The sequence below is a fragment of the Nycticebus coucang genome, chromosome 18, assembly GCF_027406575.1.
Source record: "Nycticebus coucang isolate mNycCou1 chromosome 18, mNycCou1.pri, whole genome shotgun sequence".
NCBI classification, from domain to species: domain Eukaryota; kingdom Metazoa; phylum Chordata; class Mammalia; order Primates; family Lorisidae; genus Nycticebus; species Nycticebus coucang.
In genome coordinates this window covers 16,110,018-16,136,619 of record NC_069797.1, presented here as the reverse complement: position 1 = coordinate 16,136,619, position 26,602 = coordinate 16,110,018, and the positions used below count along the sequence as shown (strand labels likewise).

At 40.7% G+C, this 26,602-nt stretch overlaps 1 protein-coding gene and 1 pseudogene across 5 annotated transcripts in view; both read left to right on the top strand.

Moving 5' to 3' along the window:
* Nucleotides 1-26,602, top strand: part of ARHGAP44 (Rho GTPase activating protein 44) — a 189,314-nt gene that overhangs the window by 41,828 nt on the left and 120,884 nt on the right. The gene's annotated exons all lie outside the window — the stretch shown is intronic.
* Nucleotides 22,855-23,718, top strand: LOC128569685 (ras-related protein Rab-5A-like; annotated as a pseudogene).

The window sequence follows — 26,602 nt, the reverse complement described above, 5'->3', positions numbered from 1 at the left end:
CATGGGCTTGATAAAAGTTGATAAACAGAAAGGGGACAATTAGACTTCTCACTTTTGGTCTTCTGTCTCTCAAGAACAGTACTCTTCTGACCTAAAAGGGCAAAATGAGCATTAGTGATTTGGCGTTAAAGCCTCAAATTTTGTAAGAGAACATTACTTTGTTTTTAACATTGTTACTTCGCCTTGTCCAATTGGCAAACAATAGCTGGTAACTTCTATTTTTCTATAACTAAAAAAATTACTTGTAAAGAACATACCACATCTTAACCATGGTAAGTGTACAATCTCATGGTGTTAGGTATATTTACACTGTTGTACAAGAGGTCTTTTTTATCTTGTAAAACTTGAACTCTGTACCCATCAAACAATGACTCCCCATTTTTCTCTCTTTTCAACCCTGGCAACCACCGTTCTCCTTTCTGTCACTATGACTTTGACTACTTTAATTACCTCATGTAAGTGGAATCCTGCATTTGTGTTTTTGCGTGTGGCTTGGCATTTAGCATGGTGTCTTCACGGTTCATCCATGCTGTAGTGCGTGACAGGATGTTCCTCTGAGTAATATTCCATTGTGTGTAAGTGCCCCATTCTATTTATCCATTCGTCCATCAATGGACATGTGGGTTGTTTCCACCTTTGGCTGTTGTGAATAATGCTGCTGTGAAAGTGGGTGTGCAGGTATCTCTCCCGGATCCTGCTTTCAATTCTCTTTCAATTAATTATATCTCCAGAAGTGGAATGACTGATAACTTTTAAGAATTTATAGATTAGAACAGAAATACTTGAAGAGCAGAGCTGAGGAAAGTCATGCTACTTTTGTTGTTGTTGTTTATTTTTAAGAAAAGAAGATTGATTTTTAAGGTGTAGTCGATTGACATGTTTGACTCAAGTCCCAAGCAAGGTAGTAGGACAAACAATTAAAGAGTTGACTTGAGGAAATGTAGGAGAGGAAGCAGGGGTCACCAGGAGCCAGCCTGGTAAGGGTAAGAATAAGTCATGGAGGGCTAACCTCATTTAGTTTTTCTAACCTCATTTTGTTCTTCTAACTGGGCCACTGGACCTATGATGTGGGCAGATGGTAGGGCCACTGAATGTGCCGGCTTAGGCAAGGGCTGATAGTAACTGTGGGTGATACAAGGAGAAGTGTGGGATGTGGTGTTTTTAGACTTAGTGGAGCTGGGTTATTATGTATTGGTGGCCCCACTGAGGGGTAGAGGTAAGAAATAGCTTATGGTGGGTCACTATGAAAGTTTTGAGACAGGATGTGTTACGGCCCCTTATTGCATTTCCAAGAAACACAGTTGACAGCGTCCTTTCTGCCTCACCCGTGCAAGGCTCACCTTGCTCCGCTTATCAGTGTTGCTGGGAGGGCTTCCTTTGTTTCCGTCCATGCAGATTTTAGGTTTCTTGATTTTTTTGTGTATCTCAAAACTTTTATAATGACCCACATAGTATTGTGCTGTTTGGGCCCTGCCCTGTTGACGGATGGTTTGAGCCAACAGTCAGGTGTATAAGCTCATATTCATAGATGGTGGATGTGCTCGTTCAGAAGCCAGCTGTTGACTTTCCAGGCATCCTTCTTCCTCTCCTGGGCTGACCAGTTCCCATCACCTAATAGCTGTCTGTGCTGGGTTCCTTTAACCAAACTCCTTCCCCTTCCATGTCTTTTTGATAATAAGTAAAACAGTAGATTGTCTTTCTATTGGTCATGTCCTCACCATCATAAATACAGTAGAGCCTCCCTAGCTGATCACCTCTCTACATTGACCACCTCCTTAAGCTGACCTGATTTTCACAGACTGGACATGCAGTGCATGTACCTGTCAGCACAGGAGGCCTGGTTCCTTCTGTTGGTCACCTCTGTGTGTTGACTAGTCTATTATAGTCCCGTGGTGGGCAACTTACAGAGATTCTGATGTATTTAAATAACATTTTGTAAGAAACAATTTGACCGTTTAAGAGTAATTTCTAAAATTATCATTGCCCATTGATATATGGGATTGTTGGCTTTTTTCATGTAGATTAATTTGAGTTCTCTATAGATCCTAGTTATCAAGCTTTTGTCTGATTGAAAATATGCAAATATCCTTTCCCATTGTGTAGGTTGTCTCTTTGCTTTGGTTGTTGTCTCCTTACCTGTACAGAAGCTTTTCAGTTTAATAAAGTCCCATTCGTTTATTTTTGTTGTTGTTGCAATTGCCATGGCAGTCTTCTTCATGAAGTCTTCCCCCAGGCCAATATCTTCCAGTGTTTTTCCTATGCTTTCTTGGAGGATTTTTATTGTTTCATGCCTTAAATTTAAGTCCTTTATCCATCTTGAATCAATTTTTGTGAGTGGGGAAAGGTGTGGGTCCAGTTTCAGTCTTTTACATGTAGACATCCAGTTCTCCCAACACCATTTATTGAATAGGGAGTCTTTCCCCCAAGGTAAGTTCTTGTTTGGTTTATCGAAGATTAGGTGGTTGTAAGATGTTAGTTTCATTTCTTGGTGTTCAATTTGATTCCAAGTGTCTATGTCTCTGTTTTTGTGCTAGTACCATGCTGTCTTGAGCACTATGGCTTTGTAGTACAGACTAAAATCTGGTATGCTGATGCCCCCAGCTTTATTTTTGTTACTAAGAACTGCCTTAGCTATACAGGGTTTTTTCCGGTTCCATACAAAACGCAGAATCATTTTTTCCAAATCTTGAAAGTACGATGTAGGTACTTTGATAGGAATGGCATTGAATAGGTAGATTGCTTTGGGAAGTATAGACATTTTAACAATGTTGATTGTTCCCATCCATGAGCATGGTATGTTCTTCCATTTGTTAATATCCTCTGCTATTTCCTTTCTGAGGATTTCATAGTTTTCTTTATAGAGGTCCTTCACCTCCTTCGTTAGGTATATTCCTAGGTATTTCATTTTCTTTGAAACTATGGTGAAGGGAGTTGTGTCCTTAATTAGCTTCTCATCTTGACTGTTATTGGTGTATACAAAGGCTACTGACTTGTGGACATTGATTTTATATCCTGAAACGTTACTGTATTTTTTGATGACTTCTAGGAGTCTTGTCGTTGAGTCTTTGGGGTTCTCTAAGTATAAGATCATATCATCAGTAAAGAGGGAGAGTTTGACCTCCTCTGCTCCCATTTGGATTCCCTTTATTTCCTTGTCTTGCCTAATTGTATTGGCTAGAACTTCCAGCACTATGTTGAATAGTAAAGGTGACAGAGGACAACCTTGTCTGGTTCCAGTTCTAAGAGGAAAAGCTTTCAGTTTTACTCCATTCAGTAAAATATTGGCTGTGGGTTCGTCATAGATAGCTTCAATCAGTTTTAGAAATGTGCCACTTATGCCTATACTCTTCAGTGTTCTAATTAGAAAAGGATGCTGGATTTTATCAAATGCTTTTTCTGCATCTATTGAGAGGATCATGTGATCTTTATTTTTGCCTCTGTTAATATGGTGGATAATGTTTATGGACTTGCGTATGTTAAACCAGCCTTGCATCCCTGGGATGAAGCCTACTTGATCCTGATGAATGACTTTTTTGATGATAAGCTGTAATCTATTGGCTAGGATTTTGTTGAGAATTTTTGCATCTATATTCATGAGTGAGATTGGTCTGAAATTCTCCTTTTTGTTTGGGTCTTTTCCTGGTTTTGGTATCAGGGTGATGTTTGCTTCATAGAATGTGTTGGGGAAGATGCCTTCTTCCTCAGTTTTTTGGAACAATTTCTGCAGTACAGGAATAAGCTCTTCCTTGAAGGTTTGATAGAATTCTGGTGTGAAGCCATCTGGACCAGGGCATTTTTTGGTTGGAAGATTTTTTTATTGTTTCTTTGATCTTGGTGCTTGAAATTGGTCTGTTCAGGAGCTCTATTTCTTCCTGGCTGAGTCAAGGGAGAGGGTGTGATTCCAAATATTGATCCATTTCTTTCACATTGTCAAATTTCTGGGCATAGAGTTTCTGGTAGTATTCAGAGATGATCTCTTGTATCTCTGTGGGATCAGTTGTTATTTCCCCTCTATCGTTTCTGATTGAGGTTACTAGAGATTTTACTTTTCTATTTCTCGTTAGTCTGGCCAATAGTTTATCTATTTTATTTATTGTTTCAAAAAACCAACTCCTTGTTTCATTAATTTTCTGAATGATTCTTTTGTTTTCAATTTCATTGATCTCTGATTTGATTTTGGATATTTCTTTTCTTCTACTGAGTTTAGGCTTAGATTGTTCTTCTTTTTCCAATTCCATAAGATGGCTTGTGAGATTGTTGATGTGCTCTCTTTCTGTTTTTCGAATGTAGGCATCTAAAGCGATGAATTTTCCTCTCAAAACTGCTTTTGCAGTATCCCACAGGTTTTGGTAGCTTGTGTCTTCATTGTTGTTATGCTCAAGGAAGTTAATGATTTCATGTTTTATTTCTTCCTGCATCCATCTGTTATTCAACAGAAGATTGTTTAATTTCCATGCCTTTGGGTGGGGTTGAGCATTTTTGTTAGAGTTGAGTTCCACCTTTAGTACCTTATGGTCTGAAAAGATACAAGGTAAAATTTCAATTCTTTTGATTCTGTTGATATTTGTTTTCTGTCCCAGGATATGATCAATTTTGGAGAATGTTCCATGGGGTGATGAGAAGAATGTACATTCTTTATCTTTGGGGTGGAGTGTTCTATATGCGTCTATGAAGCATAATTGTTCTAGGGTTTCATTCAAATCTCTTATATCTTTGTTTAATTTCTGTTTAGAGGATCTGTCCAGCTCTGTAAGAGGAGTGTTAAAGTCCCCTGTTATGATGGTATTATCAGATATCATATTGCTCAGACTGAGTAAGGTCTGCTTCAAGAATCTGGGAGCATTTAAATTGGGTGCATAAATATTTAGAATTGAAATGTCTTCTTGTTGTAGTTTTCCCTTGACCAATATAAAGTGGCCATCTTTGTCTTTTTTGACTTTAGTTGCTTTAAATCCACATGTATCTGAAAATAAGATTGCAACTCCTCTTTTCTTCTGAATTCCATTTGACTGAAAAATTGTCTTCCAACCCTTGACTCGGAGCTTTAATTTGTCTTTTGAAGCCAGGTGTGTTTCTTGCAGACAGCAAATGGATGGCTTGTGTTTTTTTAATCCAGTCAGCCAATCTATGTCTCTTCAGTGGGGAATTCAAGCCATTAACATTTATGGAGATAATTGATAAGTGTGGTAGTATTCTATTTGTCTTATTTGGTGAGAGTCCATTGCTTAGTTTTATCTTTTGCATCAGTGTGGAGGTTAGGTTCTGTCCTTTGATTTCTGAGTTCTTACTTTGCTGCTGATCCATTGTGGTGGTCAGTGTGCAGAACAGGTTGAAGTATTTCCTGTAGAGCTGGTCTTGTTGTGGCGCATTTCCTCAATGTTTGTATATCCATAAATGATTTGATTTCTCCGTCAATTTTTAAGCTTAGCTTAGCAGGGTACAGAATTCTGGGCTGAAAATTGTTCTGTTTAAGTAGATTAAAGGTAGATGACCATTGTCTTCTTGCTTGGAAAGTTTCATTAGAGAAGTCTGCGGTCACTCTGATGGATTTGCCCCTGTAGGTCAACTGGCGCTTACTCCTGGCAGCTTGCAGAATCTTTTCTTTTGTCTTGACTTTGGACAGGTTCATCACAATGTGTCTTGGAGAAGCTCGGTTAGAGTTGAGGCGACCTGAGGTCCAATATCCCTCTGAAAGCAGTGTGTCAGAATCTTTGGTGATGTTTGGGAAATTTTCTTTCATAATAATCGCTAGGATGGCTTCCATTCCTCTGGGGCATTCTTCTTCCCCTTCTGGAATTCCTGTAACTCGTATGTGGGAACGCTTCATAAAGTCCCATAATTCTGACAGTGAACGTTCTGCTTTCTCTCTCTTCTTTTCTGCCTCTTTTACTGTCTGAGTTATCTCAAGAACTTTGTCTTCTACCTCTGAAATTCTTTCTTCTACATGGTCTAACCTGTTGCTGATACTTTCCATTGAATCTTTAAGTTCCCTAATTGACTGTTTCAGTTCCTTCAGCTCTATCCTTTTTATATTCTTCATATCATTCATCTCTTATTTGATTCTGTTTTTGGATTTTCTTTTGGTTATTTTCCACTTTATTAGCAATTTCCTTCATTGTTTCCATCATTTCTTTCATTGTTTTCAACATGTGTATTCTAAATTCCCTTTCTGTCATTCCTAACATTTCTTTACCGGTGGAATCCTCTGCAGTAGCTACCTCATGGTCCCTTGGCGGGGTTGTTCTAGACTGGTTCTTCATGTTGCCTGGAGTTTTCTGCTGATTCTTCCTCATGAGTGATTTCTTTTATTTGTTTCCTTGCCCTAATTTTCCTTTCACTTCCTCTTGCTGTTTAAGTTCTTGTGCCTGTGGACTAAGGGTTACAGCACCAGAAGTGTGAGAAGGTTGAAGAGCAAAAAAGGGATGAAAGAAAGGAGGACCGAGTGATAAGAAAAAAAAGAAAGATAGAGAAAGGAGAGGGGGTGGGTATAAGGAATATTGACAAAAAGAAGAGAGGCACAGGAAGAGGGAGACAGGGCAATATAGCTGTACAGTAGGGTACTTTGACAGAACCTTAAGATACCCCACCTTCTGGGGGTGCCCAGATGGGTGGTTCCCTTGAGGTCAGCAGCTCTTTGCTAACCTGATCAGACACAGTACCCCACCTCCACCAAGTAGAGAGGAAAGACAAAAATGCTATAAATCAAACCAAAACAAGCAAACAGAAAACTTTACGGGGATAAAATTGGGTGAAAAACCAAATGATAGCGGTAGAAACACTAGCAAAAATGAAATTCTAGTTATTAAAAAAGGCAGCAATGGGAAATTATAATTAAACTAGAAAAATTGAGAAAGAAAAAGGGATCTGTATGGAAAAGATTGAAATTAAAAAACAAGAGAATATCAACAACGTCAAAATAAACAAAAAAACCCAACAAAACAAGAAAAAAAAAGAAAAAAATACACAACCAAAAACAAAGCAGTTTGTATATGTTATTGAATATTGTCTGGACAACACGTGGTCTTCTGTGGTATGAGATGTTAGTCACAGTTCTGATACGACTGGAGGCTGCTGATTTCTCAAACCCCAGCAGGTAGACACCCTAAATCTCTCTTCAGCCCACTTAAAGGCACTTTGAACTTGTAAAGTTGCTGACCAGAAGCTTTCCCAGCTTTCTCGCTGGAATCAATGCTGAAGTGGCTATCCACTTACCCAGTGTGCCAAAACCGGTCTGACTCTGCCCCTGAGGGTTATGGCTGCAAGGCGGCTCAGACCCCACCCTTAGGGTACTTGGTTGCTGGGTTACCAGCTCCCACCCGTTTCTAGCTCTGCGACCCTGAGGGTGGAGCTTGCTGGGGCAGATCACTGCCAATGGTTCCGTGTGACCCACCACCAAACACTATTAGCTCCGTCTGGCTCAGCGGCTCAGACTGGGGCCCTAGACAACGGCCAAAGTTCTCCGCACTCCCGCTCAGGCCTTCCCGAAGGCAGTTCAACTCAGTGGCAAGTCCAAGGACATCAAAACAGTTCACAGGTAAGGCCTTTCTGGTTTGCAGTCTCGCTGCTACTGAACTTACAGTTGTGGGCGGGTTTAGACGGATTGAACACACGCGACCACTTGCCGGTTTTCCACTGTTTTAGTCCTCCTCTTGGGGTCCAGAAGTCTCTCGCTGACTCCCTGTATCCTCATAGGATGATGATAGGTAGATCCCACCAGCCAGAGATGCCTGGAGTCCTATCTCCCCAGACTCACGGTGCCCAGATGCAAGGAAGCTGTTACTCGGCCGCCATCTTGCTCCGCCTCTCATCCTCCAGGTCCTTTATCGCATCCTGTGAGGTTCATTGAAGAAGTGAGATCCATCTTGTTTAAAGTTGTCTTTCCTTGAATTACTGTGAAAACAAGGTACCATAACTTAGTATGTTCTTTTACTGATGAGACTTGGTCTGAGATACCTTTTTTTGTTTACCTGTATGAACTTGTTGGGGATTATTTGTAGATTCTTGGCTAGATTAAACTGTACTTTGCAGGTTTCCAGAATGGATGAGTGGAAACCTGCAAAGATTTAGCAGAGGTATCTCACCAAGGACCTTAGGCTTCAAGTGCTTTTATTGTTGTCATTACAATGAGGAATTCAATACTTTCAGTTGGAAGGATACTCATTTTTCCTTTCTTCTTGGCTCTTCTTTCCAAATTATGTGTTATCTTCATGCAGGTTAGTGTATTTTCTTTCTTTTTTTTAAATTCATTTTATTTATTTTATTTATTTATTTATTTATTTATTGTTGAGGATTCATTGAGGGTACAATAAGCCAGGTTACACTGATTGCAATTATTAGGTAAAGTCCCTCTTGCAATCATGTCTTGCCCTCATAAAGTGTGACACACACCAAGGCCCCACCCCCTCCCTCCGTCCCTCTTTCTGCTTTTCCTCCCCAACCATAACCTTAATTGTCATTAATTGTCCTCATATCAAAATTGAGTACATAGGATTAATGCTTCTCCATTCTTGTGATGCTTTACTAAGAACAATGTCTTCCACTTCCATCCAGGTTAATACGAAGGATGTAAAGTCTCCATTTTTTTTAATGGCTGAATAGTATTCCATGGTATACATATACCACAGCTTGTTAATCCATTCCTGGGTTGGTGGGCATTTAGGCTGTTTCCACATTTTGGCAATTGTAAATTGAGCTGCAATAAACAGTCTAGTACAAGTGTCCTTATGATAAAAGGGTTTTTCTCCTTCTGGGTAGATGCCCAGTAATGGGATTGCAGGATTAATTAGGAGGTCTAGCTTGAGTGCTTTGAGGTTTCTCCATACTTCCTTCCAGAAAGGTTGTACTAGTTTGCAGTCCCACCAGCAGTGTAAAAGTGTTCCCTTCTCTCCACATCCACGCCAGCATCTGCAGTTTTGAGATTTTGTGATGTGGGCCATTCTCACTGGGGGTTAGATGATATCTCAGGGTTGTTTTGATTTGCATTTCTCTAATATATAGAGATGATGAACATTTTTTCGTGTGTTTTTTAGCCATTCGTCTGTCATCTTTAGAGAAGGTTCTATTCATGTCTCTTCCCCATTGATATATGGGATTGTTGGCATTTTTCATGTGGATTAATTTGAGTTCTCTATAGATCATAGTTATCAAGCTTTCGTCTAATTGAAAATATGCAAATATCCTTTCCCATTGTGTAGGTTGTCTCTTTGCTTTGGTTATTGTCTCCTTAGCTGTACAGAAGCTTTTCAGTTTAATGAAGTCCCATTTGTTTATTTCTGTTGTTGTTGTAATTGCCCTGGCAGTCTTCTTCATGAAGTCTTCCCCCAGGCCAATATCTTCCAGTGTTTTTCCTATGCTTTCTTGGAGGATTTTTATTGTTTCATGCCTTAAATTTAAGTCCTTTATCCATTTCGAATCAATTTTTTTGAGTGAGGAAAGGTATGGGTCCAGTTTCAGTCTTTTACATGTAGACATCCAGTTCTCCCAACACCATTTATTGAATAGGGTGTATTTCCCCCAAGGTATGTTCTTGTTTGGTTTATCGAAGATTAAGTGGTTGTAAGATGTTTGTTTCATTTCTTGGTTTTCAATTCGATTCCAAGTGTCTATGTCTCTATTTTTGGGCCAGTACCATGCTGTCTTGAGCACTATGGCTTTGTAGTACAGACTAAAATCTGGTATGCTGATGCCCCCAGCTTTATTTTTAATACGAAGAACTGCCTTAGCTATACAGGGTTTTTTCCGGTTCCATACAAAACTCAGAATCATTTTTTCCAAGTTTTGAAAGTACGATGTTGGTATTTTGATAGGAATGGCACTGAATAGGTAGATTGCTTTGGGAAGTATAGACATTTTAACAATGTTGATTGTTCCCATCCATGAGCATGGTATGTTCTTCCATTTGTTAATATCCTCTGCTATTTCCTTTCTGAGGATTTCATAATTTTCTTTATAGAGGTCCTTCACCTCCTTTGTAAGGTATATTCCTACGTATTTCATTTTCTTTGAAACTATGGTGAAGGGAGTTGTGTCCTTAATTAGCTTCTCATCTTGACTGTTATTGGTGTATACAAAGGCTACTGACTTGTGGACATTGATTTTATATCTTGAAACATTACTGTATTTTTTGATGACTTCTAGGAGTCTTGTGGTTGAGTCTTTGGGGTTCTCTAAGTATAAGATCATGTCGTCAGCAAAGAGGGAGAGTTTGACCTCCTCTGCTCCCATTTGGATTCCCTTTATTTCCTTGTCTTGCCTAATTGTATTGGCTAGAACTTCCAGCACTATGTTGAATAGTAAAGGTGACAGAGGACAACCTTGTCTGGTTCCAGTTCTAAGAGGAAAAGCTTTCAGTTTTACTCCATTCAGTAAAACATTGGCTGTGGGTTTGTCATAGATAGCTTCAATCAGTTTTAGAAATGTGCCACTTATGCCTATACTCTTCAGTGTTCTAATTAGAAAAGGATGCTGGATTTTATCAAATGCTTTTTCTGCATCTATTGAGAGGATCATGTGATCTTTATTTTTATGGTGGATAACGTTTATGGACTTGCGTATGTTAAACCAGCCTTCCATCCCTGGGATGATACCTACTCGATCATGATGAATGACTTTTTTGATGATAAGCTGTAATCTATTGGCTAGGATTTTGTTGAGAATTTTTGCATCTATATTCATGAGTGAGATTGGTCTGAAATTCTCCTTTTTGTTTGGGTCTTTTCCTGGTTTTGGTATCAGGGTGATGTTTGCTTCATAGAATGTGTTGGGGAAGATTCCTTCTTCCTCCATTTTTTGGAATAATTTCTGCAGTACAGGAATAAGCTCTTCCTTGAAGGTTTGATAGAATTCTGGTGTGAAGCCATCTGGACCAGGGCATTTTTTGGTTGGAAGATTTTTCATTGTTTCTTTGATCTCAGTGCTTGAAATTGGTCTGTTCATGAGCTCTATTTCTTCCTGGCTGAGTCTAGGGAGAGGGTGTGATTCCAAATATTGATCCGTTTCCTTCATATTGTCAAATTTCTTGGCATCGAGTTTCTGGTAGTATTCAGAGATGATCTCTTATATCTTTGTGGGATCAGTTGTTATTTCCCCTTTATCATTTCTGATTGAGGTTACTAGAGATTTTACTTTTCTATTTCTTGTTACTCTGGCTAATGGTTTATCTGTTTTATTTATTGTTTCAAAAAACCAACTCCTTGTTTCATTAATTTTCTGAATGATTCTTTTGTTTTCAATTTCATTGATCTCTGATTTGATTTTGGATATTTCTTTTCTTCTACTGAGTTTAGGCTTAGATTGTTCTTCTTTTTCCAATTCCATAAGATGGCTTGTGAGATTGTTGATGTGCTCTCTTTCTGTTTTTCGAATGTAGGCATCTAAAGCGATGAATTTTCCTCTCAAAACTGCTTTTGCAGTATCCCACAGGTTTTGGTAGCTTGTGTCTTCATTGTTGTTATGCTCAAGGAAGTTAATGCTTTCCTGTTTTACTTCTTCCTGCACCCATCTGTTATTCAACAGAAGATTGTTTAATTTCCAAGCCTTTGTGTGTGGTTGAGCGTTTTTGTTAGAGTTGAGTTCCACCTTTTGTGCCTTATGGTCTGAGAAGATACAAGGTAAAATTTCAATTCTTTTGATTCTGTTGATATTTGTTTTGTGTTCCAGGATATGATCAATTTTGGAGAATGTTCCATGTGGTGATGAGAAGAATGTACATTCTTTATCTTTAGGATGGAGTGTTCTATATGCGTCTATCAAGCACAGTCGTTCTAGGGTCTCATTTAAATCTCATATCTTTGTTTAATTTCTGTTTAGGGGATCTGTTCAGGTCTGTAAGAGGAGTGTTAAAGTCCCCTGTTATGATGGTATTATCTGATAGCATATTGCTCAGGCTGAGTAAAGTCTGTTACAAGCATCTGGGAGCATTTAAATTGGGTGCATAAATATTTAGAATTGAAACGTCTTCTTGTTTGTTTTTCCCTTGACTAATATAAAGTGACCATCTTTGTCTTTTTTGACTTTAGTTGCTTTAAATCCACATGTATTTGAAAATAAGATTGCAACTCCTCTTTTCTTCTGAATTCCATTTGACTGTAAAATTGTCTTCTAACCCTTGACTCAGAGCTTTAATTTGTCTTTTGAAGGCAGGTGTGTTTCTTGCAGACAGCAAATGGATGGCTTGTGTTTTTTAATCCAGTCAGCCAATGTATGTCTCTTCAGTGGGGAATTCAAGACATTAGCATTTATTGAGATAAGTGTGGTAGTATTCTATTAATCTTATTTGGTGAGAGTCCATTGCTTAGTTTTATCTTTTGCATCAGTGTGGAGGTTAGGTTGTGTCCTTTAATTTCTGAGGTCTTACTTTGCTGCTGATCCATTGTGGTGGTCAGTGTGCAGAACAGGTTGAAGTATTTCCTGTAGAGCTGGTCTTGTTGTGGCGAATTTCCTCAATGTTTGTATATCCGTAAATGATTTGATTTCTCTGTCAATTTTGAAGCTTAGCTTAGCAGGGTACAGAATTCTGGGCTGGAAATTGTTCTGTTTAAGTGGATTTAAGGTAGATGACCATTGTCTTCTTGCTTGGAAAGTTTCATTAGAGAAGTCTGTGGTCACTCTGATGGATTTGCCCCTGTAGGACAACTGGCGCTTACTCCTGGCAAGTTGCAGAATCTTTTCTTTTGTCTTGACTTTGGACAGGTTTATCACAATGTGTCTTGGAGAAGCTCGTTTAGAGTTGAGGTGACCCGGGGTCCCGTATCCCTCTGAAAGCAGTGTGTCAGAATCTTTGGTGATGTTTGGGAAATTTTCTTTTATAATATTCTCTAGGATGGCTTCCATTCCTCTGGGGCATTCTTCTTCCCCTTCTGGGATTCCTATAACTCGTATGTTGGAACACTTCATAAAGTCCCATAATTCTGACAGTGAACGTTCTGCTTTCTCTCTTTTCTTTTCTGCCTCTTTTACTATCTGAGTTATCTCAAGTACTTTGTCTTCTACCTCTGAAATTCTTTCTTCTGCATGGTCTAACCTGTTGCTGATACTTTCCATTGAATCTTTAAGTTCCCTAATTGACTGTTTCAGTTCCTTCAGCTCTGCTATATCTTTTTTATATTCTTCATATCATTCATCTCTTATTTGATTCTGTTTTTGGATTTCCTTTTGGTTATTTTCTACTTCATTAGCAGATTCCTTCATTGTTTCCATTATTTCTTTCATTGTTTTCATTATGTGTATTCTAAATTCCCTCTCTGTCATTCCTAACATTTCTTTATAGGTGGAATCCTCTGTAGTAGCTACCTCATGTTCTCTTGGCAGGGTTGTTCTGGACTGGTTCTTCATGTTGCCTGGAGTTTTCTGCTGATTCTTCCTCATGAATGATTTCTTTTATCTGTTTCCTTGCCCTAATTTTCCTTTCACTTCCTTTGCTCTTTAAGTTCTCGTGCAGTTGCGGGTGGGTTTAGACTGATTGAACACACGCGACCACTTGCCGGTTTTCCACTGTTTTAGTCCTCCTCTTGGGGTCCAGAAGTCTCTTGCTGACTCCCTGTATCCTCACAGGGGTGATGAAAGGCAGATCCCACCAGCCAGAGATGCCTGGAGTCCTATCTCCCCAGCCTTACGGTGCCCACATGCAAGGAAGCTGTTACTCGGCCGCCATCTTGCTCTTAATTCTTGAGGATTAGTGTATTTTCAAATACTGTTTAGACATTGGCCCAGAATTAACACGGGTCTAGCCCTGATACCCACAGGTAAATATTATGTCCTGTGACCCAAATATTAAGCCAAAGGGGGGAAGAAATAACAACCCCCATTCACCCTCAAATATATTTGCTCTCTAATTAGAGAAACTGCAGATACACCCCACTCCAGCTCTTAGACATCCCCCACCCTTCCTTGCTCTTCAGTGAAACACCAGCATATATTTTGCCTTTTTGTCATTTGCTGTGGATGTGTTTATTAAAACTTGATTTCTTTCTTCTTCTGTTTTTTTGTTTTAAATTTTTTTTTTTTTTTTTTTTTTTTTAGAGTCTTGCTTTATCACCCCAGGTATGGTACAGCGACATCATCATAGCTTACTGCAACCTCTGACTTCTCAGCTCAGGTGATCCTCCTGCCTCTGCCTCCCAAACAACTGGGACTTCAGGCACCTGCCACCATGCCTGGCTAGTTTTTCTAATTTTAGTAGATACAGGGTCTTGCTCTTGCTCGGGCAAACTCCTCAGCTCAGGCAATCCTCCCACCTTGGCCTCCAGATTGCTAGGATTACTGGCATAAACCATTGCACCCAGCCAAAACTTATTTCTTTTATGGCTTAGATTTTTAGCAGTTTTTATTGTTGTTTTTATCAGAAAGTTTAATAATAAACATAATAAACCCACAGTGGAACCTCTGCCAGTTGACCACACAAGGGACTACAACAAACTGCAATGGACAGAGGTGGTCAACATAAGGAACTGGGCCTACTCTACTGATATGTACATGTGGTACGTATCTGGTTTGTGAAGATCAGGAAGGCAGTCAGTGTAGGGAGGGGATCATCTGTGGAGGGCCTCCTGTATTTCATTCTAAATCTCCAGTATCTACTATATTGGTCTTGTCTTAATAAGCTGTCTTCTAGTGCACCCTGATGCAAACAACCCCCACTGCTTTTGTCTGGGAGCATCCTGTGGTTAGGCAGCTTACTGTGGGCAAAAAGCCCCTGGGACTCTGTTCTTAGCTTTGTCACAGAGGCTCTGCCATGTGTTGGTTAGACTGGATCTTAGATTTGGAAGGGATGGCAGGTTCTGCACACAATGAATGAATAACATGGTGCCTTTTAGATCTCAGGGCTGACCTAGGGTCAGAGTGGCCACTGATGTTTGTTGCTAGTTGGCCACGCTCCTCATCTAAGAAGTCTTTTAGTGGCTTTTGTCCCCCAATTTCTTGGGGTGCAGCTTATATCCCAGTTCATCTCTCCTTCTTCTGTGAGAGTAGGAACACACCTGGGATCGCCAAGGGGGGTGAGTGAGGAGAGGTATTGGGTGATTCACGTGGGCAGCAGAGATAGGGGAGAGATTCTGCTCCTTGTGGGAGCAGATGATAGGTCCCACTCAGTGTGACTATAATAGGGACTGCGGTTTTCCCCTGCTCAAGTTGCCACATGGAAGGGTGGGGATTCAGTCCCAGATATACATTAACCTGAAAGTAAATTCTGGCTTTCCTGGCCAAGTCTTGAGGCTGCAGGAGAGAGCCCTGTCTACATGAATCCCACTGATGCCCATGGTGTGGTCACACCCTCCCCTTTGTGTGTGGGGTGGGAGTGCCATGGCCTGATGTGAATCAGGAGTCCCTGGAGGTCTGTTCCTACTCCCTCAGGATGCTGACCCTGACCTGGTTCCCTTCCTGTGTATATGGTAACAGATGGCATGCATGTGCTTTCTGTGGTGCCTGACGGACATGTAAACAGGTGAGGGTGACATGGGTGGTGCTTCCGAGTTCCAGAAAGCCCCTCCAGGTAGAACTCTTCACAGCGTGCGAAAATGTGACAACTTTAAAATAGTTGTACTTGAGGAAGGGGCTTCTCTTTCACTTTGCACAGAGGCACGTGCGGGGCCAACAGCAGCCTGTTTGTAGGTTCTCAGCTCAGTGACACATATTGTAGAGAAAGTCCCCTCCTCAGTGAGGTCCCAGAGCTGGGACAGGGGATAAGTAGCCACCTGGTGATCTTGGATTCTTCTTCAGTGTGTGTCTTTGGAGGGACACACTTGGGCTCTGCTCTCACTTCTTCCACTGCCCAGCTAAAGTGTGATCTTGGGTGTGCTGTGAACCTCTCTGAGATGCAGTTTCTTCATTTTTGACATGGAGATACTGGAGGCATATTTGTGTTTTCCATATGGGAAGTTCATATGATTTAGGAGGCCTGTGTAAAAGAATTTTACAAAATTATTTGGGTTTTGCAAACACTTAACATGTTTGTTAAGTTTGCAAACATGTTTAGAAAGAGCTTTGCAGTAGGGGGAATAGTCTGTATAGATCTAAGGCAGCTTGAAATGGCCTAATCAGTTTGGGGAGTGAGGAGAATAGGGACAGCGGTGTTCTGTAGCCATGGCACTGAGTTTCAGCTGAACAGGAGAATCACCTCGCAGGGAGCTGCCACATCTATGCCTGGATGCCGCCCTCCAAGGCTGGATGCCATTGGTCTATGATTTAGAACCCCTGGTTGCTGGCGTTTTAAAAATCTTCCCAGGTGATTTACACATTGATGCTTGTCCAGGTTGGGGACGCAGTTGGGAAGCTGGGGTTCCAGGTTGGGGACGCAGATGGGAAGCAGGGCTTCCAGGTTGGGGATGCAGATGGGAAGCTGGGGTTCCAGGTTGGGGACGCAGATGGGAAGCTGGGGTTCCAGGTTAGGAGCGCAGATGGGAAGCTGGGGTTCCAGGTTGGGGATGCAGGTGGGAAGCTGGGGTTCCAGGTTGGGGACGCAGATGGGAAGCTGGGGTTCCAGGTTAGGGGCACAGATGGGAAGCTGTGGTTCCAGGTTAGGGGCATAGATGGGAAGCTGGGGTTCCAGGTTGGGGACACAGGTGGGAAGCTGGGGTTCCAGTTGGGGATGCAGATGGGAAGCTGGGGTTCCAGGTTGGGGACGCAGATGGGAAGCTGGGGTTCCAGGCTGGGGACGCAGATGGGAAGCTGGGGTTCCAGGTTAGGGGCACAGATGGGAAGCTGGGGTTCCAGGTTGGGGACGCAGATGGGAAGCTGGGGTTCCGGGTTGGGGACGCAGATGGGAAGCTGGGGTTCCGGGTTGGGAATGCAGATGGGAAGCTGGGGTTCCAGGTTGGGGATGCAGATGGGAAGCTGGGGTTCCAGGTTGGGGATGCAGATGGGAAGTTGGGGTTCTCCTGTCACCTGGAGGACCTGTTAGAACATGGAGTCTTGGGCTGAACCCAGAGTTTGTGGGTCGGGAGTGGAGCCCAACAAATTTCCTACCTAACAAATTTCTAGGTGCTACTGGTGCTGCAGGTTGGGGACCACACTCTCTGAGAGCCACTGGTCTAGCCAATGTGTGTAGTATGTGATGTTGACTAAACTGTGAATGTCCAATCTTGAGGGTGGAAGAGCAGGTAAAGACCTTAGAACAGGTTTAGAAAAATAATTGTCCCAGTGTAAAGGAAGTATAAGTTAATGTATATTAAACTCTTAGCAAGTGATGGTGACAGTGAAGCCAGATGTGGTGTGTGGATGTAGCCCATTAAACACTCCAGATAACACATGCCATCACTCAGATCACCCATATTTCTGTTCCCTCCTGTCCCCCCTAGAGACAGAAGGGCAGTACCTTCTCCCAACTACAGGCTTTGCTGGAGCAGCAGTTCTTAATGCTAAAGTTGGGAGGGGGTAATTCTCTGTTTATCCATCCATGTGCCTCTCCTCTGATCCCAGCCTGCACATTTTCAGCAGCCGCCTTTGGTGGAATCTTTATCTAATTGCTCTGTCCATGGCAGAAAATACATGAGTGTCCCTTGTGCCCTGTTGTTGCACAGCTTAAGGGAAATTTTGCTGGGATTTGGCTGGCCTTGAGGTCTTCCAACGTCTTTCCAATTCTAATCTTTCTTTCCCTTATTTTCTCTGTGCTGGCCCCTGCCCCGACCCCATCTCAGGTACCTGTCTGCACCTGTGGCCTTAATTGACTCTGGACTTAACCTTTCTCTTCAGACCTGTGGTATCTGCCATAGCTCTTCTTCTCTGCTAAGGTTTGCTATCTGTTCATTCATTACAACCATTGTTTTCTTTTATTAGTATGTCTTTGGCCATAGTTATAATAGCTGCCTTTAAATCCTTGTCTGCCAGTCCCCAGGGTTTACTTCAGTGGTATTTAATCTTTTGGCTTCTCTGGGCCATGCTGGAAGAAGAGGAGTTGTCTTAGAACACACATTAAATACAGAAACTGTAGCAAAAGCTAATGAGAAAAAAAAAAAATTCCATGTCCAATTTTTGTGTTATCTGTCACCACAGATAAACAAAAATGACTTCATACAGTCTTAATTATTTAAGGGCCATTTCAAATAGTCTTTTAAAATCATTGAGTAGAGCCCAGGTGTGTGATCACAAATATAGAAAATGGGGGTGGCACCTGTGGCTCAGTGAGTAGGGCGCTGGCCCCATATACCAAGGGTGGTGGGCTCAAACCCAGCCCTGGCCAAACTGCAACATAAAATAGCTGGGTGTTGTGGCGGGCGCCTGTAGTCCCAGCTACTTGGGAGGCTGAGGGAAGAGAATCGCCTAAGCCCAGAAGCTGGAGGTTGCTGTGAGCTGTGTGATGCCATAGCACTCTACTGAGGGCGATAAAGTGAAACTCTTGTCTCTAAAACAAAACAAAACAAAACAAAACAAAAAACAAATGTACATATCTAAATAACAAACATCTTTGGCTTTTTTTTTTTCAGTTGGGTCTTTATTTAAAAAATGTGATCTGCCAACATAGCATTTTCCCCCAAGGCAGGGAGCAGAAACCTTCACAGGCTTCACAGTCTTTTGCTCAGGAGCTGCCTCTGTGGGAGCCTCAGCAGCAGCCACTGCAGTCCTTTTCGATACCTTATTGGCCTTTTTTGCTTCCTTTGCAGCCCAGGTGGCTTGTTTTTCTTGAGCTTTTCTAACTTCTGGTTTCTGATGATTTTGCATGGCCATCACCTCAGCAAGCGATGCACCAGGGATGGGCCTCTGGAATCGACTGCCTGGCCAGCTCTTTTCCTTGGAATGTCCTCCCACTGTCCTTTCTTGTGTTGTCTTCTGTAAGGTTCAGTCTAGTTTATCTGCCGAGCATTCCTCTTGGAAAGGAATGCCAACTCACGTTTTGCCTTCAGAAACTGGATAACCTCGCCATCCGTCCTGGTGTGACTTCTTCCAAGTCGGGTAGATCTTATACCTGTGAAATGACACAGCTTGACTTTCATGGCAGCAGCATCAGAGAAAAGGCTTCTTTTTTTTTTTTTATTATAAAAGTAAAAGTGAGCAACATAAATCTAGCAGGGTAGTTGACATTGTACTTGAGAAACTAATGCATCAATATCTGATTGATGAAAATAGTTGGAATTCTTAGTGAGTTATCAAGGTGTTCATGAAATATTTTGCTTCTAATTTTACTCTTAATGTGCTTCATTCTTGAAAATAGTTGCTCACAAAATTAGGTGTTGCCCAAAAGTGATGACATGAATAAAGCATGATTGTGATGCAACTGATATTTGACCCTGGGAAGGTAGGACCAATAAAAGTACAGTAGAGACCCATTTTTTTTAAGTTGAATGTCAGATTGCAGCTCTGTGCATTCCATTTGAAAATTGGCAGGTAGGTGAGGGGAGCGGCACGAGGAGGAGACGCCTCTGTTGCCACCGCAACAGATTGACTCCAGGTCCCCACATTGGGCCTTGCTGTCAGCAAGCTTCAGCTCCGCAGCTCAGTTTGCTGCAACCTCAGATTTCCTTACCTCCAGAAAGAAAAAAATTGACCCCTAGCATCCTGGAAGATTATTTAAGAATCTGAAATTAGGGACTTCTGGGAGGCGGAGCAAAATGGCAGCCGAGTAACAGCTTCCTTGCATCTGGGCACCGTGAGTCTGGGGAGATAGGACTCCAGGCATCTCTGGCTGGTGGGATCTGCCTATCATCACCCCTGAGAGGATACAGGGAGTCAGCGAGAGACGTCTGGACCCCAAGAGGAGGACTAAAACAGTGGAAAACCGGCAAGTGGTCGCGTGTGTTCAATCCGTCTAAACCCGCCCACAACTGTGAGTTCAGTAGCAGCGAGACTGCAAACCAGAAAGGCCTTACCTGTGAACTGTTTTGGTGTCTTTGGACTTGGCACTCAGCTGAACTGCCTTGGGGAGAGCCTGAGCGTGAGTGTGGAGAACTTTGGCCTTTGTCTAGGGCCCCAGTCTGGGCCGCTGAGCCAGATGGAGCTAATAGAGTTTGGCTCTGGGACACAGGCAGCCATTGTGAGTGATCTGCCCCAGCAAGCCCTGCCCTCAGGGTCGCAGAGCTAGAATTGGGTGGGAGCTGATAACCCAGGGACCAAGTAGCCTAAGGGCGGGGTCTGAGCCGCCTTGCAGCCCTAACCCTCGGGGGCAGAGGGAGAACAGTTTTGGCACACAGGGTAAGTGGATAGCCACTTCAGCAGTGATTCCAGCGACAAGCACTTCCCTGGGAAAGCTTCTGCTCAGCAAGTGAACAAGTTCAAAGTGCCTTTTAAGTGGGCTGAAGAGAGATTTAAGGTGTCTACCTGCTGGGGTTTGAGAAACTAGCAGCCTCCAGTCGTATCAGAACTGTGATTAACATCTCATACCCCAGAAGACCACGTGTTGCCCAGACAATATTCAATAACATATACATACTGCTTTGTTTTTGGTTGTGTTTTTTTTTTTTTTTTTGGTTTGGTTGTTTTTTTTTGTTTATTTTGATGTTGTTGATGTTGTTTTGTTTTTGAAGTTCAACCTTTTCCATACAGATCCTTTTTCTTTCTCAATTTTTCTAGTTTAATAATAATTTCCCATTGCTGCCTTTTCTAATAATTAGAACTTCATTTTTGTTAGTGTTTCTACCGCTATATTTGTTTATTCACCCAATTTTATCCCGTAAAGTTTTCTGTTTGCTTGTTTTGGTTTGATTTATAGCATTTTTGTCTTTCCTCTCTACTTGGTGGAGGTGGGGTACTGTGTCTGATCAGGTTAGCAAAGAGCTGCTGACCTCAAGGGAACCACCCATCTGGGCACCCCCAGAAGGTGGTTTTTTTTTAAGGTTGTATCAAAGTACCATACTGTACACTTATATTGCTCTGTCTCCCTTTTTCTGTGCCTCTCTTCTTTTTGTCAATATTCCTTTTACCCACCCTCTCTCCTTTCTCTATTTTTCCTTTTTTTTCTTATCACTCGGTACTCCTTCCTTTCATCCCTTTTTTGCTCTTCAACCTTCTCACCCTTCTGATCCTGTAACCCTTAGTCCACAGGCAGGAGAACTTAAAGAGCAAGAGGAAGTGAAAGGAAAATTAGGGCAAGGAAACAAATAAAAGAAATCACTCATGAGGAAGAATCAGCAGAAAACTCCAGGCAACATGAAGAACAAGTCCAGAACAACCCCGCCAAGGCACCATGAGGTAGCTACTGCAGAGGATTCCACCTATAAAGAAATGTTAGGAATGACAGAAAGGGAATTTAGAATACACATGTTGAAAACAATGAAAGAAATGATGGAAACAATGAAGGAAACTGCTAATAAAGTGGAAAATAACCAAAAGGAAATCCAAAAACAGAATCAAATAAGAGATGAACGATATGAAGAATATAAAAAGGATATAGCAGAGCTGAAGGAACTGAAACAGTCAATTAGGGAACGTAAAGATGCAATGGAAAGTATCAGCAACAGGTTAGACCATGCAGAAGAAAGAATTTCAGAGGTAGAAGACAAAGTTTTTGAGATAACTCAGATAGTAAAAGAGGCAGAAAAGAAGAGAGAGAAAGCAGAACGTTCACTGTCAGAATTATGGGACTTTATGAAGCATTCCAACATATGAGTTATAGGACTCCCAGAAGGGGAAGAAGAATGCCCCAGAGGAATGGAAGCCATACTAGAGAATATTATAAAAGAAAATTTCCCAAATATCACCAAAGATTCTGACACACTGCTTTCAGAGGGATATCGGACCCCAGGTCGCGTCAACTCTAAACGAGCTTCTCCAGACACATTGTGATGAACCTGTCCAAAGTCAAGACAAAAGAAACGATTCTGCAAGCTGCCAGGAGTAAGTGCCAGTTGACCTACAGGGGCAAATCCATCAGAGTGACCGCAGACTTCTCTAATGAAACTTTCCAAGCAAGGAGACAATGGTCATCTACCTTTAATCTACTTAAACAGAACAATTTCCAGCCCAGAATTCTGTACCCTGCTAAGCTAAGCTTAAAAATTGACGGAGAAATCAAATCATTTACGGATATACAAACATTGAGGAAATTCGCCACAACAAGACCAGCTCTACAGGAAATACTTCAACCTGTTCTGCACACTGACCACCACAATGGATCAGCAGCAAAGTAAGAACTCAGAAATTAAAGGACACAACCTAACCCCCACACTGATGCAAAAGATAAAACTAAGCAATGGACTCTCACCAAGTAAGATGAATAGAATACTACCACACTTATCAATTATCTCAATAAATGTTAATGGCTTGAATTCCCCACTGAAGAGACATAGATTCGTTGACTGGATTAAAAAACACAAGCCATCCATTTGCTGTCTGCAAGAAAGACACCTGGCTTCAAAAGACAAATTAAAGCCCCGAGTCAAGGGTTGGAAGACAATTTTTCAGTCAAATGGAATTCAGAAGAAAAGAGGAGTTGCAATCTTATTTTTAGATACATGTGGATTTAAAGCAACTAAAGTCAAAAAAGACAAAGATGGATTAACAAGCTGTGGTATATGTATACCATGGAATACTATTCAGCCATTAAAAAAAATGGAGACTTTACATCCTTCGTATTAACCTGGATGGAAGTGGAAGACATTGTTCTTAGTAAAGCATCACAAGAATGGAGAAGCATGAATCCTATGTACTCAATTTTGATATGAGGACAATTAATGACAATTATGGTTATGGGGGGGGAAGCAGATAGTGGGAAGGAGGGAGGGGTTGGGGCCTTGGTGTGTGTCACACTTTATGGGGGCAAGACATGATTACAAGAGGGTCTTTACATAACAATTGCAATCAGTGTAAACTGGTGTATTGTACCCTCAATGAATCCCCAATAATAAAAAAAAAAGAAATATTAAAAAATAAAAAATGAGAAAAAGTGGAAAAAAAATAAAATAAATTTGAGGAAATTGCAGGGAATGATAATAAAAATAAAAAGACAAAAAAAAAAAAGAATCTGAAATTAGGGACTTCTTTCAAATCTGGACATGGCTAATCGAGGTGCAACAAGACCCAATGGACCGAATACTGGACATAAAATGTGCCAGTTCAAACTAGTACTTCTGGGAGAGTCTGCTGTTGGTAAATCAAGGCTAGTGCTTCATTTTGTGAAAGGCCAATTTCATGAATTTTAAGAAAGTACTATTGGGGCTGCTTTTCTAACCCAAACTGTGTGTCTTGATGATACTACAGTAAAATTTGAAATATGGGATACAGCTGGTCAAGAACGATACCATAGCCTAGCACCAATGTACTGCAAAGGAACACAAGCAGCCATAGTTGTATATGATATCACAAATGAGGAGTCCTTTGCAGGAGCAAAAAATTGGGTGAAAGAGCTTCAGAGACAAGCAAGTCCTAACATTGTAATAGCTTTATCAGAAAACAAGGCTGACCTAGCAAATAAAAGAGCTGTAGATTTCCAGGAAGCACAATCCTATGCAGATGATAACAGTCCGTTATTCATGGAGACATCTGTCAAAACATCAATGAATGTGAACGAAATATTCATGGCTAAAAAGTTGCCAAAGAATGAACCACAGAATCCAGGAGCGAATTCTGCCAGAGGAAGAGGAGTAGATCTTACAGAACCCACACAACCAACCAGGAGTCAGTGTTTTAGCAACTAAATCTCCAGTTTGAACTAGCTGGAATTTTCTTTTGCTTTCTAAATGTTAATAACAGTGAAACTGGAGCATTTAACCAGCCCAGTATGACTTCCAAAAAGAAGAGACTTACAATAGAGTCAAGTTTCTAATACAGAATTATTTTAAGTGTTTTGAACTTAATTTTTAATAACATGCATGTGTCCCTCTGACTAATATTTCAGCAATAGAAGGGGACAATGAGAACGCTGTGTACACTTGTTTCATTGGAAAGTTGGGGGAACCATTCCTCATCACTAGGGATATGGACAAATGATTAACCAGCCAGTTTCTCCACATTGGTACAGTAGTTACCTATGAAAAAGATATGCAACTTATTAATTTGGGATTTTTAAAAGTTTATTTTTTTAGAACAAGATTCTAAAGATATTTATGCTTAGCTACAGCATTCAGGCAAATCATAATTTCTCCTGGTATTTAAAGTGTACATTCCACATTTTACTAAATTAACCACACTAAAACTGTCCCCCATCTCCTGAGGGAAAAAATGAACATTAGGGCATCTAAAATAATAGCCAGTCTTACTATTTTTTTAACTGGGGCATAAAAGTCAAATGTAACCCCGTCTCAGAGATATGAAAACTGATAAATGCATCTTAATGGATAGTGTTCCCCTTCACATGTGTGAGCTCTTCAACAAAAATGAAACAAACCAGGTGTCTGTGATTTCTATGTAATCACTGCGGGCCATTACGTAGGTTTTGTTGTTTGTGGGCAGGGAGGGAGCGTTTGTTCCCTTTTGACATCATATAGTCAGTGCACTAACAATTATGTATATTCAAACTTGATTATTTTAAATTCGATCTTCAGCTGTACTGTAAATAGGGTATTGTAGTCTCCATATATGTATTACTTTTCTGTAATGTTTAAGAGTTCCTTAAAAGTACAAAATGTACAGTTACTAAAACAGCTAATTCTTTCCCTCTTTGGACAGAAGGGGCTTCAGTTCTTACATGGTTAGAACTATAATAAACAATGTACCCGTAATTTGTAACGTAAGTATTGCAATATGTTAGTAATAATCTTGCAGCCTTGTTTTCCAAAGTTCATTTTATTTCGATCAATTCAGTATATTGCACTAATTATTTTAGGTATTTTCATTATATGAAATCTACCATGTGTCAGAGATGATTTAACTTATTTAAGTATTGGACTGCTAGGAGAACTTATACATTTACAATAATGCAGACTTAGTAAGGAAAATGGTTCACCAGTGCTTAGTTTTATATTGAGGTGCTCAGGTTGGAATAAAGTGGTATAAAAAGCAAAAAAATTAAAAAAAAGAAAATTGGCAGGTGACATGTTATGTCAACTGAAAATGGAGTCGCAAATGCCCCCAAATATTGATTTCTTAGAAATCTTGAAATCTGTTTTCAAATTCTTGTCTCAAATTGAATAGCAAGGCTTCGTATTTTTTGCTGTTTACAGGACTGTGTTTAGCCAATGTGTTGAAATGCATAAAATTCTTTGCCTTAATTTGAGTTTGCCTGAATTGTTTGCCTTAATTTCAGTTCATTTGGAACACTGTTATGGTTTGAAACATTGTATGGATAAGGGTTTCAGAGTGGCAAAATCTGCAAAAAATACTAAGTTTGTAAGCTAGTTTTCATCATCAAATTCTGGAATAAATTTGGTTTTTGATACCATAACATAAATGACTTGGTAAACTGTCACAAAATCATAATTTTTTTTAACATTTGGCCTTGACTTAGCCACCTTACTTCTGAAGAGTAAATGATGTCACCATAGTTGGCATCAATACTTTTTTTATTATGGGTTAATATGAGGTTGTATACAATTAGTTTACCTTATTTGTGTTTGTAATGTAAAGTCCAGTGTCTGAGTTGCAGCTGAGTCCTTCACCCAGGAAGTGTGCCGTATACCCTTACACTGTACCCAGCAGCCTGGAACTTAATGGCGCCCCACCCATTCTTGAATTGAATTGTGTTTTTCTCTTGTGTGGGCCTGTAGTTGTTAATCTGTTAATTTCAGATTACTGCTGAGTCCATGGCATATTTGTTTTTCCATTCTTGAGATACTTAGGAGAATGTTCTCTAAAACCATCCAAGTAAATAGAAAGATGCAAAGTCTCCATCCTTTTAGTATTCTACAGTATACACATACCACAGTGGTTCATGGCCACTTGCATTGTTTCCACATCTTTGCCATTGTGTATTGGGCTGCTGTAAATATTTTAGCGCACATGTCCTTCTGATAAAATTATTTTTTTTCTTCTGGGTAAATACCTAGTAATGGTGGGATTGTGAGATCAAATGGGAGGTCTACTTTTTGTTCCTTGAGGATTCTCCATACTTCTTTTCAAAAAACTGTACTACTTTGCAGTCTCACACCAGTGCATATGTGTACCCCTCTCTTGCACCCACTGTCAGCATCTGCAACTTTGGAACTTTTGTGGTGTGGGATGTTCTCACTGGTATTAGGTGATATCTCAAAGTGGTTTTGATCTGTATTTCTCTGATGATTAGGGGTGGTGAGTATTTTTTCATGTTTGTTGGCTATTCTTCTGTCTTCTTGGGAAAAGGTTCTGTTCATGTCACTGGCCCGTGGATTGAGGATGGTTTGCTCTTTGCTTGTTGATTTGCTTGAGTTATTTGTAGATTCTGGTAACTGGCCCTTTGTCCCATTTGTAACATGTCTTCTCCCACTCCGAAAGTTGTCTGTTTACTTTGTTGATTGTGTCCTTAGCTGTGAAAAAGCTTTTTAATTTGACTAGGTCCCACTTATTTATTTTTGTTGCCGTAGTTAGATAAGAATTAAAATCTAGCGAAAATATCTATCATTAATTTTTATTAGGTATTTGAAAATTGGGAAACAAGTTCAAAAACATAGTAGCTTTTTTTAACAGTGCAAATTAAAAATGTAAGCATTTTCCTAACCCTGAATCTCCCAGGCTCCCCTTCCTGGAGGTAACCCCCCTTAACAGTTATGGTGGATACTTGGTGGACATGTCTGGGTGCGTGTCTGCACATCTCTGTGTGTGCACATGC